This window comes from Candoia aspera, chromosome 2 (assembly GCF_035149785.1).
Source record: "Candoia aspera isolate rCanAsp1 chromosome 2, rCanAsp1.hap2, whole genome shotgun sequence".
NCBI classification, from domain to species: Eukaryota; Metazoa; Chordata; class Lepidosauria; order Squamata; family Boidae; genus Candoia; species Candoia aspera.
This window is the reverse complement of record NC_086154.1, coordinates 208,576,883-208,595,137: the sequence shown is the minus strand read 5'-3', so window position 1 is coordinate 208,595,137 and position 18,255 is coordinate 208,576,883. Positions and strand designations below refer to the sequence as shown.

General features: G+C 38.7%; 1 long non-coding RNA gene across 1 annotated transcript in view; it reads left to right on the top strand.

Annotated features, from left to right (window-relative positions):
• The first annotated feature begins 1,100 nt into the window (after positions 1–1,100).
• LOC134491480 (uncharacterized) overlaps positions 1,101–18,255 on the top strand; it is a 38,930-nt gene continuing 21,775 nt past the window's right edge. The window contains exon 1 of the long non-coding RNA XR_010067334.1: positions 1,101–2,141. This is a non-coding gene — a long non-coding RNA (uncharacterized LOC134491480). The remainder of the gene's footprint in view (positions 2,142–18,255) is intronic.

Genomic DNA, 18,255 nt, shown 5'->3' with positions numbered 1-18,255 from the left:
GGGAGATGGGTGGTGACAAATTTGATAAACAAACAAACAAACAAATAAATAAAATGGGATTGCACTCTTCTCCCTTGCCCTTGGAGTAGTGCACAATTTGGAGGTATTCTTGGACTCACCGCTCTTGTTCAAGCAACAGGTGAGAACTGTGGCCAAGAAGGCCTTTGCTCAAATTATCTTGTGTGCCAGTTGCACCAATTCATACATTGGGAGGCCCTTCGGACAATTACTCATGCTTTGGCCACCTTACGATTGGACTGTTGCAATGCATTCTACATGCGGCTGCCTTTGAAGACCACTTGGAAGCTGCATCTGGTCCAGAATATGGCAGTACAGTTACGAGTTCAAGCCTTGAGAGGAGTCAAAACTCAACTGTATGAGTGCCATACCTCCTTAATTCTTCCAGCTGTAAAATTTAGATTAGCTTGTTAGAATAATAAGTAGAACCTTGGATAAACTATATATCAAAGCTTCTGTGTTTCCTGAACATTCCAAAATGTGTCTGAAACATTTTCACACGTTGAAGGATGCCCGTGCCTCCTTTTGTGTTTATCTTGTTTCCTTATCAGTTGTAAAGCAATACTTTCTCTGTTTGGGATTTTTTGCTCGTGTACAGGGATGCTCAAAACTGTCTTTGGTCAACAATCTATGTGAGGTCTATCTTTTGGTTCTTGTGCTTTGCTGGGATGCAAGAAACCAGTAATTCACTGTAACCTACCAATAAAGTGGCTGGTAAGTTACTTTTTTTTAGGGACGCGGTGGCGCTGCGGGTTAAACCGCTGAGCTGTCGATCGGAAGGTCGGCGGTTCGAAACCGCGCGGCGGGGTGAGCTCCCGTTGCTCGTCCCAGCTTCTGCACACCAAGCAGTTCGAAAACATGCAAATGTGAGTAGATTAATTGGTACCGCTTCGGCGGGAAGGTAACGGCGTTCCGTGAGTCATACTGGCCACATGACCCGGAAGTGTCTATGACAACGCCGGCTCCAAGGCTTTGAAACGGAGATGAGCACCGCCCCCTAGAGTCGGACACGACTGGACTTTACGTCAAGGGAAACCTTTACCTTTACCTTAAGTTACTTTTGCCACATCAGCTCAGTTTAGAACTTCTGGTGATCAAAGGAAATAATTGTGCTCAGAGTTTTTTAATTCTAAAATTCTGTTCAAATACTTAATTGAATGTGTGGAGTATTTCAAACTGGGTACAGAATATAGGCATGCATGTGATCCTGCCTTCTATTCTTCTCAACCACTATGGTAAAGTTACTGGACACCTGAAGGAAAGGTGTTTGCTTGAATCCAAGAACAGATCCAGAACCCTCATCAAGCAGTGTCCCAGATGGATCGTGATATTTGCATTTAAGAATCGTTTTGGCTAAACATATGGGATTCAGCAGATAAAGTAATCAGCAAGTGTACATGGCACACTTACCCATCTCTTTTGAATGCTTAGACAGATCAGCAGTGTATCCCTTTTCCTCCAGACTCTGGTTCATGTATCCAAAGGTTCTAGTAAAAAATAAAGTACTGTAGATCAGAACAAAACTGAAGACATTTGATCCATGATCTAGAAGGACTTTTTGGAATATTCACAGTATTAATAGGACTGAAGCTTCAGGTTTGGAGTTCTACTGTACTGGCTCATATTCAATCACAGCCACACTTTTTACCACAGCATATTGAGAAGCATAGAGCTTATTTTATTTTATGAGGAGGTTCTGTTCTTCAAAATCTCTTCCTTACATTTTATGTAAGTAGTGCAGAACTTGCTTCACAAATTGAAAACTAAAGAAGCACATAATGATTTCCACATGATATTGCATAAACTTCTTGCACATGTTTTCAATTTAAAGGATTATAAAACAGAAAACAAAACAAAAAAACGCTGTATATTTTCTTTTCAGAAACAGAAAATTTCAAAGGTTTTGGATGAGAATGATTTTGTGTTAATTAGATGTCCAAATCTTGGAGGTGACTTTGACAAAGCAGCCTCTCATTCTTTTATCTTTCTGTCTTACCAGTTGTTTCCATTCTCTTGTCATCACCGTTTTTATTTTCCAGGGCACTTTGGGGATATTATGTCAGCACTTCTTGACCTCATGGAGAGAAGCTAAAAATGTTGAATTAAGAATGCTTCCCTACCTGGTAAGACCCATGCATGGTGATAGACGTTCAATTGATACACCATCTGTATAATCTGCAAATGTGTGAAATGACAACAGGTCATCAATTATTTACTTTTGTATTGACATGAATGTACAAATTATATTTCATTGGTTCTAAAATGTTGACAGAATCAACAAAGGCCAGTGGTTAAATAGGTACTAGATAGCTGATCCTAAACATTTGCCCTTCAGCAAAAGATCGTTACCTTGTCGTGGTGCTGGAGCTTGAGAACCTCAGTGATGCCATGAGCTAAACCATGAAGGGCCACCCAAGATAGGAAGATCATGACAGAGAGGTCAGACTAAATACGATCCCTGGGGAAGGTAATCGCAACCCACCCCAGTATTCTTGCCGTGAAAACTAAATGGATCAGTACAACCAGAGATATGTCGGTATACCATCGGAAGATGAGACCCCCAGGTCAGAAGATGGTCAAAATGCTACTGGGGAGGAACAGAGGATGAGTTCAACTAGCCCCAGACGTGATGACGCAGCTAGCTCAAAGCCGAAAGGACGGCTAGCGGCCGATGGTGCTGGTGATGAATGGCGAATCCGATGTTCTAAGGATCAACACACCATTGGAACCTGGAATGTAAGATCTATGAGCCAGGGCAAATTGGATGTGGTTATTGGTGAGATGTCCAGATTAAAGATAGACATTTTGGGCATCAGTGAACTGAAATGGACTGGAATGGGCCACTTCACATCAAATGACCACCAGATCTACTACTGTGGACAAGAGGACCACAGAAGAAATGGAGTAGCCTTCATAATTAATAGTCAAGTGGCTAAAGCAGTGCTTGGATACAATCCAAAAAATGATAGAATGATCTCAATTCGAATTCAGGGCAAGCCATCTAACATCACAGTGATCCAAATATACGCCCCATAGGTGTATCCAAATATACACCCTATGTCAGCAGGACATAGGCTGATAGAATTTTGCCAAGACAACTCACTCTGCATAACAAACACACTCTTCCAACAACCTAAGAGACAGTTGACTAATGCTGTCAAGGTAATGCATGCTATATGCCAGCAAATTTGGAAAACACAAGAATGGCCATCAGATTGGAAAAAATCAACTTATATCCCCATATCAAAAAAGGGGAACACTAAAGAATGTTCAAACTATCGAACAGTGGCACTCATTTCACATGCCAGTAAGGTAATGCTCAAGATCCTGCAAGGTAGACTTCAGCAATTCATGGAGCGAGAATTGCCAGATGTACAAGCTGGGTTTAGAAAAGGCAGAGGAACTAGGGACCAAATTGCCAATATCCGCTGGATAATGGAAAAAGCCAGGGAGTTTCATAAAAACATCTATTTCTGTTTTATTGACTATTCTAAAGCCTTTGACTATGTGGACCATAACAAATTGTGGCAAGTTCTTAGTGGTATGGGGATACCAAGTCATCTTGTCTGCCTCCTGAAGAATCTGTATAATGACCAAGTAGCAACAGTAAGAACAGACCATGGAACAATGGACTGGTTGTTAAAGCAATGGTGTTCCCCGTAGTAACATATGGCTGCGAGAGCTGGACCATAAGGAAGGCTGAGAGAAGGAAGATCGATGCTTTTGAACTGTGGTGTTGGAGGAAAATTCTGAGAGTGCCTTGGACTGCAAGAAGATCAAACCAGTCCATACTCCAGGAAATAAGGCCAGACTGCTCACTTGAGGGAATGATATTAAAGGCCAAACTGAAATACTTTGGCCACATAATGAGAAGACAGGACACCCTGGAGAAGATGCTAATGCTAGGGAGAGTGGAGGGCAAAAGGAAGAGGGGCCGACCAAGGCAAGGTGGATGGATGATATTCTAGAGGTGATGGACATGTCTCTGGGGGAGCTGGGGGTGTTGACGACCGACAGGAAGCTCTGGCGTGGGCTGGTCCATGAAGTCATGAAGAGTCGGAAGCGACTAAACGAATAAACACACACACCTTTGCCACACTGATGTGCAACCTCAGTACAAGATCATGGGCAATTTCATGCCAGCATAGTTTATATCATTGTGTTGATACAATAACTGGCAGTATTTCCCTTCTTAAAGTTTTGCCGAATAGGATAGTCATTGTTCCAGGCAGTTTCGCCCATTATACTGCTAAAGTCTGATGTCTGTTAAGTATCTCTATGTCACAAAAGTCCTGCTGTCTACAAAGTAATGCTGGTGAACCTTTGTCTATCAACTGAACAATAACAACAACAACACAGAATTGCTATGGGTTTTTCGTTTTTTCATTTGTTAATTTACTTTTAGAAAGCATTCTGTACTTTCACAGCAGTACAGGATTCTTTACTGGGATTTTTTTCTTCAATAGCACTTTTTCTCTGGAACTGTTGTACAACATTACATAATCACATGGGAATTCCAGGGAGTGCTGCTGAAGTCTTTTCTTTTCAAGACAGAGAGAAACAAGAGGATTTTCAAGAAAACTGTTCAAATTTCAAATTATTCTGCCTGGTATTATATTTTCCAGAATTTTAAAAAAACATATGTTATGCATTATGTGGCATTTGTAATATTTGAAATGTATCAGTCATGACATTTGCAGTATTTGTTTTCTTCTGCTTATTATTTAGCTCAAATGTAGGAATCTAAATAAAAAAATCATAAAATAAATAATCATAAAAATGGTATCAGACATTTAAAATTTAAAATCAGGATCAAGGTATAATTCAGCATCAATCCCATTTGTTCTCCCTCAAAACTCAATTAAATAGAACATCCTTAAGCATCTTCCCGAATGTCAAAAAAGAAGTGGCAAGACATACTGGGGCCATTAAAGAGTCAGGATGCCATTACAAAAAGATTTGAAGTCTTGTGTGGGAAAAAAAGAAATAATCCCTTCAACTGAATGCATATAATACACTAGGAGACACTCCAGTTTTCTAAACATGGATAATTAGGTTTTTATGTTGATACAGTAGCTTTGCTTTCAACGGATGGTGAAAAGAACAAGTAACTAGTGAAACTCCTTAAGAATAAATAGCATCTGGCTAATCTGTTTCATGAATTTAGCATTCTGATGTAGTTGACTTTTCCAGATATTCCATTAATATTTTCAAAGACAGATATGTTTAGAACACATTGCAGTAATATAACCTGGAGTTATAAAATTATCTATGTTATTTCCTAGCCAGGAATATAGCTGGTCTATGGAGAAAAGAACCTCTGGTCAGAGCAAGAATCAGAAGGAAAACAGCAGAATGCACTCTGAACCAGTTCTCTGAGTTTACAAGCTTTAAACAGTAGTGGAATTTAGGAAAGAAATGTATAAAAAGGCTAAGAATTTAGAAGGAGAAGAGGATAGAATATAATTCATAATGGGAAAACAAACCAAAGCAAGCTTAACATGTAGGTTGCAACAAAAACAATGACACAGGGCCCATTGTGAACTTAGTGAAATTTACAATGTCAGTGGCAGCCATGGGTGGGGTATGCTTCATTGTGGAGAAAAGGCAGTTATAAAAACTCTACTAAAATCATCCAATTCCATCTCCCTCTCACTTTGTTTTTTTAAACAATGAGCCAGGTTTAGATCATGTCTAGGTATCTTCTGGGGAATTTGGCTTGTTTTCTGTCCTTTTCACATGTGAGAGTAGGTTGTGTGGAAAAAAAAAAAGACACAGTTTCCCGAGATATGTCAGATGGAGTTATCCACAGGCAGATCGCTCAGATATTATGTCTAGGAGACATCATGAAGCTCATAAGGCAACACAATAATCATTAAATACTGTAAGTCATCCATTTGACCTGCAGCTTAAAAAAAATTGTTATCTTAATTTTCATTCCTTTGTTAAACTATTTTCCTATCATCCATCATTAACTACCTCATAAGGGTATTTCCATGATACTTGCAGCAGTTTCCATGTATTCTGTGAGTCTCACACTTAATTACATTTCATACTTACTCCATTGTTGATGAAGACTAAAGCAGTTATTTTTAACAATGATTATTTTCAAATGCTGGGATTATAGTTGTAGTCATGTCACATTATCAACTTGTTTTCTTCTTCCTAAAGTGGAGCACATGCATTAGTACCTTCGACTATTGTAATCAATATTTTGCTTCCAAACACACATTTCAGCATTCAGTCCCCAGATCTTGGTAGTAGAACATTGATCATGCTGAATCCCAGACTCTAACAAGTGTCAGCTGAAGGAGGATTTCGTTAAAGTATGCCGTGTGCTAACAGAGCTGATAGTAATAATGTATGAAGTATAATATATACACACTGCATGGTTTCCAGCTGTTTGTCTTCAGAGGCACTCTTTGTGCAATGAAAGGGGGGAAAGAGTGTTTGGATAATGTAGCTTAAAGTGAAAGAATCCCCTGGTCACTTTTTTGGAATCAGTGTGGAGAACTCACTTAAATGCAATCTATCCTGAGTTCTGCAAATGTAAGCGAAAATGTTGAGACTGACATTGAGAAATGATAAAGAATCCCCACGCTCTGTACTGTAAAGAAAAAAAAATTCTCTAGATGATATGCAAAATGTCCAAACATTTTTTTGCAATTACAGTGGCTTATTACCAAAAGCGATCAGCAGCTATGTCAATAATATTCTATTAGAATAAGAACTAAGCAGGAGGTTTTAATGATTTCAAAGATAATTATTTATATTAAAAGGTCTTGTACAAAACAGTATTACATAATATATGCAGGGTTATTTTTGCAGGGGGGGAGAATAATTTCTTACACGAAATTTCTTCACTAAGGCCTTTTTTCAGTTTGCTACCTGCATTTTTAACTTGGGATGTCAAGGATTAATTGTGAGACATCTACTGGCCAATGGCAGACAGAAGAAGGTGGCTTATCCCCCCACAATGTCATCTGCTGGGATCCCACTGAAAACTTGTAGCGTATTTGCTTTAGGGTGCCCATTCTAAATTTTACAGTTTTTTTTTTTTTTTTTAAAGTTAGCTTTTTAAAGTTGAAAAGTCTTATTAGAGAAGGAGTCCTTCAGGTGGCATCATCATGGGTACATAGATGGAGAGGAACTAACATATACATGGTATAGTAAAATACAGCATCTTTTTAATGCCAATTCATTAAAACAGCTGTGTTCTAATTTTGGGGCTTAATCAGAAGCTTTAAAAAGATGACGATGACGATGATGATGCTTTAAAAAAGTTCTGGGCTCAGATTCCCACATTTTCCAAATCCCTTTCAAATCGTTTTCAAAGTGTGCACAGCCCAAACTGCCTGATGACCCTGGAGAGGAAGGAGAAGATAACAAAAACCAGGTTGTTGTATTTCCCTGGGTGTGAAGGAAGTCCATAGATGGGGACAGTAGAGGAGATTATTTATATTAGAAGGCACTAGAATCAGGAGAAAGCAGAGGGGCTTGGAACCTCCTTGGAAGAAAGAGAGTGCAGTGGTGCCTGGTCAGCCCATGGTAAGGTCCACTATCAGATTCCTGATTCCTTCGGTAAAGGTCATATTATAATTTACACTGCTTTTGTAATTCCTAGGTATCATTTCAGAAGGGATATAACCTGTAGTCTTGTGGGCTTTGGGTGCTCTGCATTCCTTTGGCAAGGAGCCCAGTGATCACTGTAGTTATGCTTGCCAATAAAATATACTTCGTTGCATCTATCTCCAAATGCTTTGGTTCCATACTTAAGTAGGCATTTTTCCCACAACAGTTCACTCAGCAAAAATCTGTTAGGCCAGCACATAAATACCACAGTTTAAATGCCTTCAGAAACTGTAAATGCAGCTTATGAAAAGAAATTGGCTTGGCTGCTGCTACAGAAGGGAAAGGCTACCCTGAAGGCATAAGAAGCTGAAGTTGTATGATGTCTGAAACAGTAGCTTGAATTTTGAATACAAAGAAATAACAGGTCAGCTGTGGCCAGAGAAACATATGAGAAGAATGCAAACAAAGGCTGACATGACTGGTGGACAAAACAAAAAGTTTGTATTTCAAGACAAGAAGTTTACATTCTGGAATGTAGTTTAAATAGTTCTTGTTTCCCTTCTGAGAATTCGACAGTGAAGAATATAGTAATCAAAATGGAACTTAATATTTTCTACAAATTTAAATTTAAATATGAAGCAACTTTTCAGGCTTTAAGGCATGAGTTTTTAGCACTCCTATTTATGATGATGTTTTAAAATCTAAATATGAATTTTTGATTTTGAAATTTGAAGAGTAAATGCCAAATGCCATTGATGATAACAGATTTAGACTCCCAACCTACCCAAACTGAAAATCTTTTAAACTTCCATCTTTTGTAAAAAAAAAAAAAAAAAAAAATCAGCTATAAACAGAACTAAGAGTGAAGTGGAAATTAGCTACATATGCCTGGAATCCATTTTATGATTTTCCTAACTGTGTGGAACAAATGTGCTGGGACAGCCTGCCAACTTTATAGCTCTTCATTTTCAGGCTACACTGAATTCAAAATGGGAGGCTGCAAGAACTGGAACAGCCGCAGTGACATCATTCTGTAACAATAATTTGAAATAATGTTTACCAAAGAAACTAAATAATGAAGCAATGAATTTTTGTCTCTCTTTTCCCTCCCTTGTAAATGTTGAAGCTAACTAGGCTTTTGTTGATTTGACAAGAGGACATTTATTTACTGTTTGTCTTAGAAAAATTCTGAATTTTATCTAAACTTGAATCTTGACTGAGAGGGAAAGAATGACGCATCAAAACAGGGTCAGCAAATGTACGAACAACAGAGTAAAAACAGCTGTTCAGAAGGGAACTCCATATGAGCCTTTCTTGCTGGGGGAGTCAACTTAGGACCCATGATTCAAGAGTTGGCTATACCTGTCTAAGAAAAATTGTTAATGCACTGGGAAAGAGTGCTTAATCAAGTGCAGGGATGGTGGATTAGACGTAGGTCCACCAGCCCAAGGGAAGGTGAATGTCTGAAAAGATCTTTAGCTCACCTGCTTACAGAACTATGTATATTCTGTTTCACTGATAATGTCTTTTCTTACTTTTCTTTGTTCCTCATTTACAATGTCTTCTTATCTGCTAAAAATGTCATTAGCAATGGGCCAAAATATGCTGCTAAAACCTTGCCATAATATGCTCCTGTTCCTGGATATGTATAGTGTGAGGTGCATTTCTAATTTAGACAATCAGTGTACAAGTATATAAATTACTTTTTGGACTTACTTTTTAAATTACTGAAATATGCAATGTTTTGGTTAACAAGTTAATAACATCTGTTCCGTTGCTGCTGCTTTCACAGCAGCGGCAACTAGGTTCTTTAATTACTTTTTATTGAAAAGATTTTATAATGTTCTCTCACCGGTTTCCAGTACAGATATACTGTAATATTTTCACGCACGTTTCTAATCAGGAGGGGTTCCTTTCAGCATACTGAAAACATTCACTTGCCTTGGATTTAACATGCCGTGATGGTACAGCTTCTCCACATGATCACTGTTTTTTTATGGTTTATATATCTTAATAATTTTTATTACTTATATATACAAATATTACTTTAAACCATGTAAAAGCCATACTAATACAGTACTGTATGCCACTGGGAGATACATGATGTGGAAGGCAGTATATAAATATTTTAAATAAAGCAGTGCACATTCTTGCAGACAAAAAAACCCCATGCTTCTGAGCTCCTTACTGTTTGATATAATCTTAATTCCGTGCACCTCTGCCACAATGGCAGCCATTTTGAGTACTGAGCTGGCATGCCTGGGATAAATCTTCTCCACTTCACTATTTTGGAGTGTTCTGCAACAATTCCCATGTTTGAAAAAGTATTTCAAAGAGCTTGATGAGTGCTTGTTGAGGATTTAGCATATATCTTCACTTGTATGCCGTATCATTATAATAAATAATGTTCAGAAATCTGTTATGAAAGCAACGCTAAACCATCAGATAAATACTGTTTAGTTCTCTAAACAATATTACGAATAAGAACATGTGTCTGAAATAAGTGGTGTTTAAATACTTTTCCCTCTGCAAAGTCCTATCAGTATGAAATATGTCACCAGTCATTTATAGTAATAGCAGATTTATCATTAAACTTGTTCTTTTTCACATTGTAGATTTATATTAAAAGTTCACCGAGACTTGGCTTGAGAATAGAGATAACATTTGCAAATCATGTTCAGCTGTTAATTTACTACTGAGTTTTTTGTATTCACAAACTTAATAACAGCTGGAGCTTGGCAACTGGTGGGCCTTAACTAAATGCCCTGGAAATTAATGGGAATCTTTCTTTGATTTCACAAATCAATCTTTCTGTGGATGTTCAAACCAATGAGGTTGGTTACTTTCATGGGAATACTAAGGAGACTGTAGAACATTGCGTTAAAGTAAAGTAGAAATAGTATAATTCAACTAGTACTAAGGACTTCAGAGTAACGCCATTTTTGAAACCCATCTTGAACAGCAAATGTGGGAATACTGTTGCTGTGAATTTCCTATTGAAAAATGTGATGAGTGGGAATGATGTATTTTGTAAAATATTTCTATGATTTTACTTCATAGTCTGTGTGATTTTTTTAAAAAAGAAGACATTTTTGCTCTTTATGACTATATTTTCAAGTCCACAATGGCCATGAACTCCTGGACTTCCTCAGATCCCTTGTTTTCCAGGGAGCGGAGGTTGGAGACACCAAGCACCCTAGGCCTGGGAAACTCCATTTCTACCCCACAATGAAATCCAGTAACTTGAAGGGGAGTGGCACCATGGAGGAGGTGTGATGGTGCAGCAGGAACAGTCACCATTTATCCCTGGTACCCAACTTCAAGAATAAGATTTCACACTTTCTTATCTAAAAGAGCTATTCAATATTCTTGGAGAGTAAAGGTAAAGGTTTCCCTTGACGTAAAGTCCAGTCGAGTCCGACTCTAGGGGGCGGTGCTCATCTCCGTTTCAAAGCCTTGGAGCCGGCGTTGTCATAGACACTTCCGGGTCATGTGGCCAGCATGACTGCACGGAACGCCGTTACCTTCCCGCCGAAGCGGTACCAATTAATCTACTCACATTTGCATGTTTTCGAACTGCTTGGTGTGCAGGAGCTGGGACTAGCAACGGGAGCTCACCCCGTTGCGCGGTTTCGAACCGCCGACCTTCCGATCGGCAGCTCAGCGGTTTAACCCGCAGCGCCACCGCGTCCCTTCTTGGAGAGTAGAAGGGCATAATTTAGAACAAGTTAATGTATTTAAATACCTTGGAGTGATTTTCCACTCAAAAGATACCTGGAATGCTCATTTGAATTATGCCGTGCAATCAGCCCTTAGGTCCTCAAATGCTATCAAACGCTTTTTTTATCCAGGCAGAGGACAATTATTCCCTGCAGCCTTCAAACTTTTTGAGGCCAAAACATTGACACAAATTCTCTATGGGGCACAGACAGGAATTTTTTTGAAGAAAGAGTCACAAGAAACTATACAAACAAAATTCCTGCGATCAATTTTAGCTGCACCTAGTGAAACATCAAATGCCCAGTTGAGACTAGAAACAGGAATGCCTCAGATTCAGGTTAGGGCCTGGAAGATGATGTTAACTTTTTGGTTGAAAATTCAATTCTTTCCAGTTGGCTTGACCCCTCTAGTCCTGACTGATAACTTTTCCTCTTCCTGGAAACAGGTGATAGAGCATAAGCTGGCTTTATATGGGCTTTCCTCATTATTCTTAAAATCTTTAGGCTACGATCAAGCAAAGCAATTGGTGATTGATAGAATAAGAGATATAGAATTCCAGTTATAAGTTAATAGGATACCTCTGCACAGTAGAAATCAGATAAGATGGGGTACATGGCAACCAGCAAGTTATCTGAAAGACCTAACCTTTCCCAAGATTAGAATAGCACTTTTTAGAGCTAGATTTAATATCCTTCCATCAGCACTCCTGCAGGGCAGATATAATAAAACCCCCTTAGCAGAGAGAATTTGTACATGTGGCAATAAGGAGATTGAAAACATCTCTCATGTTTTATTACACTGTAAATATTACAGGGATATCAGATCAATATACATTTACCCCTTAATAGAAAGATTTCCAGGGAGACCAGATAGCTTTTATGAGAGCCATCTTCTTCAGGACTTAAATCCAGCCCTCACACATGCAGTAGCTAAATTTTGTGCTGCCGCAATGATAATAAGGCAAAACTGGTTAAAGGATTAGGGATTTTGCTTACTTTTCTATTTTTATCAATATTTTGTTTAGTTATCTTTTAATAAATTTTTGAGAATATATTTTACAATATAGTATTACAATATAGTATTAATATATTGGATCTACTAATGTTTAGGTAAATAAATATGTCATTATTGTAATAGGGATGTATAGATTATATTATAATTGTTTTAATTTACAGTTGTCTATATATAATTGTACTCATTTGACTTATTTCAATTTTATTTGCTATTTTTATTAATTTTATGTTGCTGGTCATTGACCGAATAAACATTCTTACTTACTTACACTTTCTTATCTATGAAACAGTATCTCTGGTCACCTCCAGAGCCTACCAATTTCCCCTACTGTGACTTGAGGCAGAGGCTAAATTTGAAACACACATGGGAACATTTTAGACCTTGCTTCCCAGGTCTTGATAATGTAAGTCAGGTCTGCCCTCTCATCTGCAATCAAATCATGGATGCGGAGAGATTTATTACAGGCATAATGATATTTAGCAGTAGTAGCAGGAGTCTAGGGTCCCCAAGAACCTGGCAACCTGGTTCCTGGGATAAGGACAGGTGGCCAGAATTAGTGAGGGGTCTCAGGTGTTCAATGCCCCTCTCCTGAGAATGGTCCACTGCTGTCTCCCACCCTAGCCCTCTGTCCATAAACAACCCTGATCTTCATCCCTTCTTCATTTCCCCCCTTTCCAAACTCCCCAACCCATCACCACACCTGGGGGAATCCTCTTTAACCACCGCAACCAGCCCACCAATTATATCCTGGGGCACTCTGCTTGCCCAAGCAGCAACCATCTCCATACATACTTCCCACAGAACTGCAACTTGAAAGACACTGGTATTTAGTATAGATGGTGAGATGGTTTCTGTAAATTTGATAATAATCAGACGCAGATGGGATAAGTAAGACAGCTTTGCCACAGACTGGCTTACAGAGAAACTTATAGGAATCAATGTTAGCAAGTGATTCTGGACAGGATTTCCATTTGTGGAAAAAAAAAGATATCCTGCTGTATTTGTTATTGTTTATATATTATTTTTAAATGTAGGAAACAAACTGTTAAAAAATAAAGATGCTGTACATTCTAGAAGAGCCACTGAATTTAATATTAACTGCAAGACTCTGATTTGCAGCCATCCGTATTTCTGGAAGCCTCACACATTTATTAATGTTACTAGCTATTGTTCAGTGGGAATACCAGTCTGCCAATACTGGAAATACTAATTATGAAGCAACAATGGAACTTAGACACTTTAGAAAGTTACTTTCTGTTTTGGCTCATTTCGTCTCAGTACAGTTTTGTGCAAAATGTTCAAGCCCGTGTTTCTTTTTTATGGAATGTCATGACATTTTCTCACATTAGTTTGTGCTCTTTGACTGGTCACCAGAAAGTTTTAAGTGTCACCTTATGCTGTCCAACTGCTTGTGTAATGTCTGAAATAGCAACAGTACATGGCCTTGGCCAAATTAGTAGAACAGCTTTTGGCTGAAGTTTCCGCACAAGAACCTTTCAATCAGGTTTCTTTCAAGAATCACTAAATATAGTGAATTTATACCATCATAATAGAGCAAAGCTTTTTGCATATACTGGCCACTATGCTCAAGGAAAAGTAACCTGTGTTCCTCCAAAAGCCGAACTTCAACATCTAAGCAGCTTCAGCTTCCAACTGTGAAAGCTGCTGGGAGTTGTCATTCAGTAACATACATATATGAATGCATATTTTGAATGACAGCAAGAATTGGGATGGTTGAATTGGTTATTTTCTTGTTTCTCTCATGTCTCCTGTTTTAAATTAATGTTGGTTTATTTCCTAATCCATCTGAAACATTAAAAAAGTAGTACAGAAACTTGTGTGTTTTTGTAAACATATTTCTTTGCATATGCACATTTTATTCAATATGCAAACAGTTTTCCTTACTAAATTGCACATAATTCTCAAATCTTTATATCCAGAGTTGTATATTGATTCAGAAAGTATGAATTATAGTATCATCACATATTCTCCTTAAAGAAGTTAGAGCATGCTTCATCTGGTGCAGCAGTTGTGCCCTTTAGATGGTCACTCATGCCCTAGTCACCTCATGGCTTTATTACTGCAACATGCTCTACATGGGACTGTCACTGAAGACCACCTGGAAGCTTCAACTGGTCCAGAAAGCAGCAGCATGGGCAGTGATGGGGATACCTTGGTATGTGTTGTGGGTTTGCATCCAGGTACAATTCAGTAAACTGGTTATGACTTATGAAGCCCTAAATGGCATAAGACCTGGTTGTTTGAGGGATTGCCTATCTTCCGAGGTATTGGCCTTGCCAGTTCACTCCAACAGGGTTGGCATGCTCTCAATTCCTTCAACTGAGCAATGCCATTTATGGGGCCCTGAAAGTGTGCCTTCTCTGTCATGGTGCCTGCCCTCTACAATGAGGTTCCCCCTGAGATCCAAGTGGCTCCCACCCTGATGGCATTCTGGAGGGCCTTAGAGATGCGGCTTTTCTCCCAGGCTTTGGACTAGGGTGGTTGGAGCCCTTTGTCAGGTATGTGTTATGTTGTGTTGAACAGATCTCCCACCTGTTTATTGCCACATTTTAAATCTTGGATTGTATATTTGTTATATGGTTTTTACGCTGTGAGCCACCCTGAGTCAACTGAAGTTGGGCAGCGTCTATCAATCAGATGAAGTCTTGTTCTGCTGTTCTATATACTGCTCCTTTAAAAATCTGCAATATTCCAGGAGAAAATTCCTATGCTAGTACTAAAGAGATTAGCTGGGTGAGAATAGAGGCGAGAAAAAAATTGCAGGGTACCCTCTTCCCCCACCTTGATTCTTCAGTACTTTGATAATTGCCTTGCAATGCAGTGCAAGTACTCAGATATAAGTGGACCATTTGGAGAATCAATTCCTGATTCCATGAAAAACTACAAAGAGATCTTGGGTTCTCTGCTTATAAGCAACACATATTTGGCTATAGGAATTGGAACTGTGTTATTAATGGCACAAATGACATAGAACCTTCAATAATCAGAATGTGATTCACTGTTTTTTGTTGTGTGTATCTTTGCAAACAAGTTATTGGCAAATACCACCTGCTGTCGATTCCATTTCTGAATAAGTATAATGACAGTGCTAGTGGTGATATACTATTGTATACGTTTTTTTCCAACCTAAGCAGAGTTAGGACTCCAAAGAAAAGAAAAGAAACGAAAAGAAACTCGAACTCAAACTATTTCACAAATTTCTAGCTTTGCCAAAAATGTATCTTAAAATGTGTTAACCATTTGCCTATACTCTTTACGATGAATTGCTGTCTGGTTTTGGTTATGAACTGTGTGAATACAGCCAGACATTTAAAGAACATAATTTATTATTTTGGTTTTACTGAATGAAATATCCACTTTAAGAAGAGAAAAGAAAGCTAAGGGAGAGGATCCTTACAAGATGGTATTGCAGAATGGATAATGAATTCCCTCTAAGGAATGCCATACAATGAGGAAATGACAAATATTACAGTAAGTTCAAAGCAGCCATTTGGGCCCTCAGGCGCTCCAAGAATGCTAGTACACATCCAGCTGGCATTTCAGGTAGGATGTCTGGCCACATCTGCCTGATGCATTTGGCTATGCCGGCTTCTTTCTCCTGAATACTCCCAGCTATCTCTCCCCATTTTTTTAAAAAATATAAATGTTAAGAAAAGTACCATTCATTTAGTTTAGGATTTCAAAGAACTAGATGTTTACCACGTGGCAATGAATTCTTGCCACCAGTATTCTCATATTTTCACCACTGAGCTAAAGATGTCGTGCTTTACATAACTGCTCAGTACACAGTCCTATTCCTATTACAGGTCTGTAATCTCTTCTTTGTCTAGAAAACTGGCAAGCAACAGTATTTGCGAGCTGAGGTTAAGAACTTTTCCTGTAGGGTTCAGACACTCACTACACTTTGATTCCAACAGCATCCTTCAGCTCCCCACTGCAGGTTGTGCGGCTGCAGGCTCAGGAAGTGGTGGTGGTGAGTTAGACAAAGTAGTGCATTGGAGGGACTAATCTATGCTTTGTTCACTTGAGAGGAACTAAACCATCAATTGTTTCAACTGAAACTAAAATAGAAGTATACACCTGTGAATTTCAAGCATTCAGCCTGTTCCCCTCTCTCCGCTACCTTTCTTATTTTCCTCGTAAACATTCTCCTTACTCAGATAAACTATTCTCTCTCTCTCTTCTAATTTGTGTGTGGTCTCTATAAACAAATCCCTACAAAAGGAACAGGGTATAGGCTTCCCTTTATCTTAATCCTTTGGCAGTTGAGTTTAAAAGGACAATTCAACAAAACAGTAGTAGAACCATTTTTTTTTACTGGTCTGTCCTATTCACTGCTCCTCATCCTTCAGCAGACACCTGGAGTTTATGTAAAATCAATATGCAGATCAAAGTGCAGGAGCGAGAAGGTCAAGGAGCAAGAGTGACTGACTTCTGCTCTCAACAGATTAAAATTTCCAACATTTCAGAAGTTTTTACAATCATCATCATTTGCATACAATATAATTTAGAAGGAAATCATCTGCAGGGCAGAGAGAAGGTGGATTAGATTCCACCCTGCCCCAATCTCACAAGGAGCTGCCTCTATTGGCTGTTTTAATTCCAGGTCTGTAAAAATCCCTGGGGCCACAGGGGAACCAAAGGTAAACTAACCATGTTTCTTTGCCTTGCCTCAGTCTAAAACTAGAGTCTCTAAGTTGAGCTCAACTCCTGATGCCTTCATGAATATAAGTTTTGTATTTAGCAATAATACTATTGCCTTCTTCTGGAATTAATTTTTTTCCAGCTTTCCAGTTTATTCCACAGCCCTGGTATTTCCTGCAGGACTCCTGGCAAGGAACAACCCAAATCCAACTCTGGTTAGCCTTTTGAAATCAGTCAAGGTTATCTAGGTGCAGTCACTTAGCTGGCTTTGCTATGGTATAATATTGAACTAAAGTGTGTTGCAGATTCAGACCCTCTTAAATAACCCAGCATTAAAACAAGTATTTGTGAAGCAACCAGTTTAGACAAAGGAAACTTTTAAAAAAAGGTTCTGATCAACTTAAGTTTGTGTTCCTGTTTGTTACTTGAATTGCTATAATAAAAGCCTATTTTGCTTAAATCACTTCTCTGTATTTTCCCAAGTGCCTGCTGAGCCTTACTGAGTGGAATATCTAGTTGTACAACAGCCAGACCTTCTGTGGAATTAGAGAGACTCCCTGAACATCTGCTTCTTTCTGGTCTTCCAGAACTTTGCTGTGCCTGTGTTTGTGCAGGCAGAGAGAGAGAAAATGCTGGATAGTTAAAAGCTTTTGAGCCACAGAACATGGTTCAACCAAGGTTTCCCATGTCTTTTAATCCAGCCCAGCTACAGATGTTGCATGAGGTCACTTGGAGTGATATTGGGGTCTAAGGTATCAGTGAAAAGCTGAACAGGAACAGCGTGGGCTGCAAATGGGCATGTAGGAAAAACAGAGACAGCTTTGTCTGTTAGAGAAATATTTAAGACCAACTAAGGACAAGCAACTGTTGTTTAATGAGAAGACGAAGTAGATATGGAAAAAAAAGTTTGACTGGCAAAAAAAAAATAGACAAGTAAAGCGGGTGAACATCCAAACACTTCTCATGCAATGGCTGCTTTTTTAAACGAAGCAAACAAATAAAAGAACAAGAATGTTATGAAGCTATAACTGTCTTGAGGCCTGTGCAAGATCAAGAACACCACCAACTCTCAATAAAGAAGTAATAAACAAACACAAGAGTGTGTGGAAGGAACAATCCCCCCAAAGAAAGTCCAAGATAACAAAGCTTTTATTTTCTGTACAAAGTGTACTAATGGAGAGCTATATTTCTTAAGAGAGTATGTAATTAATTATGCAGCACATTGATCTAATCTTTGAACGGATGAGAACAGGGATTTGATAAGAT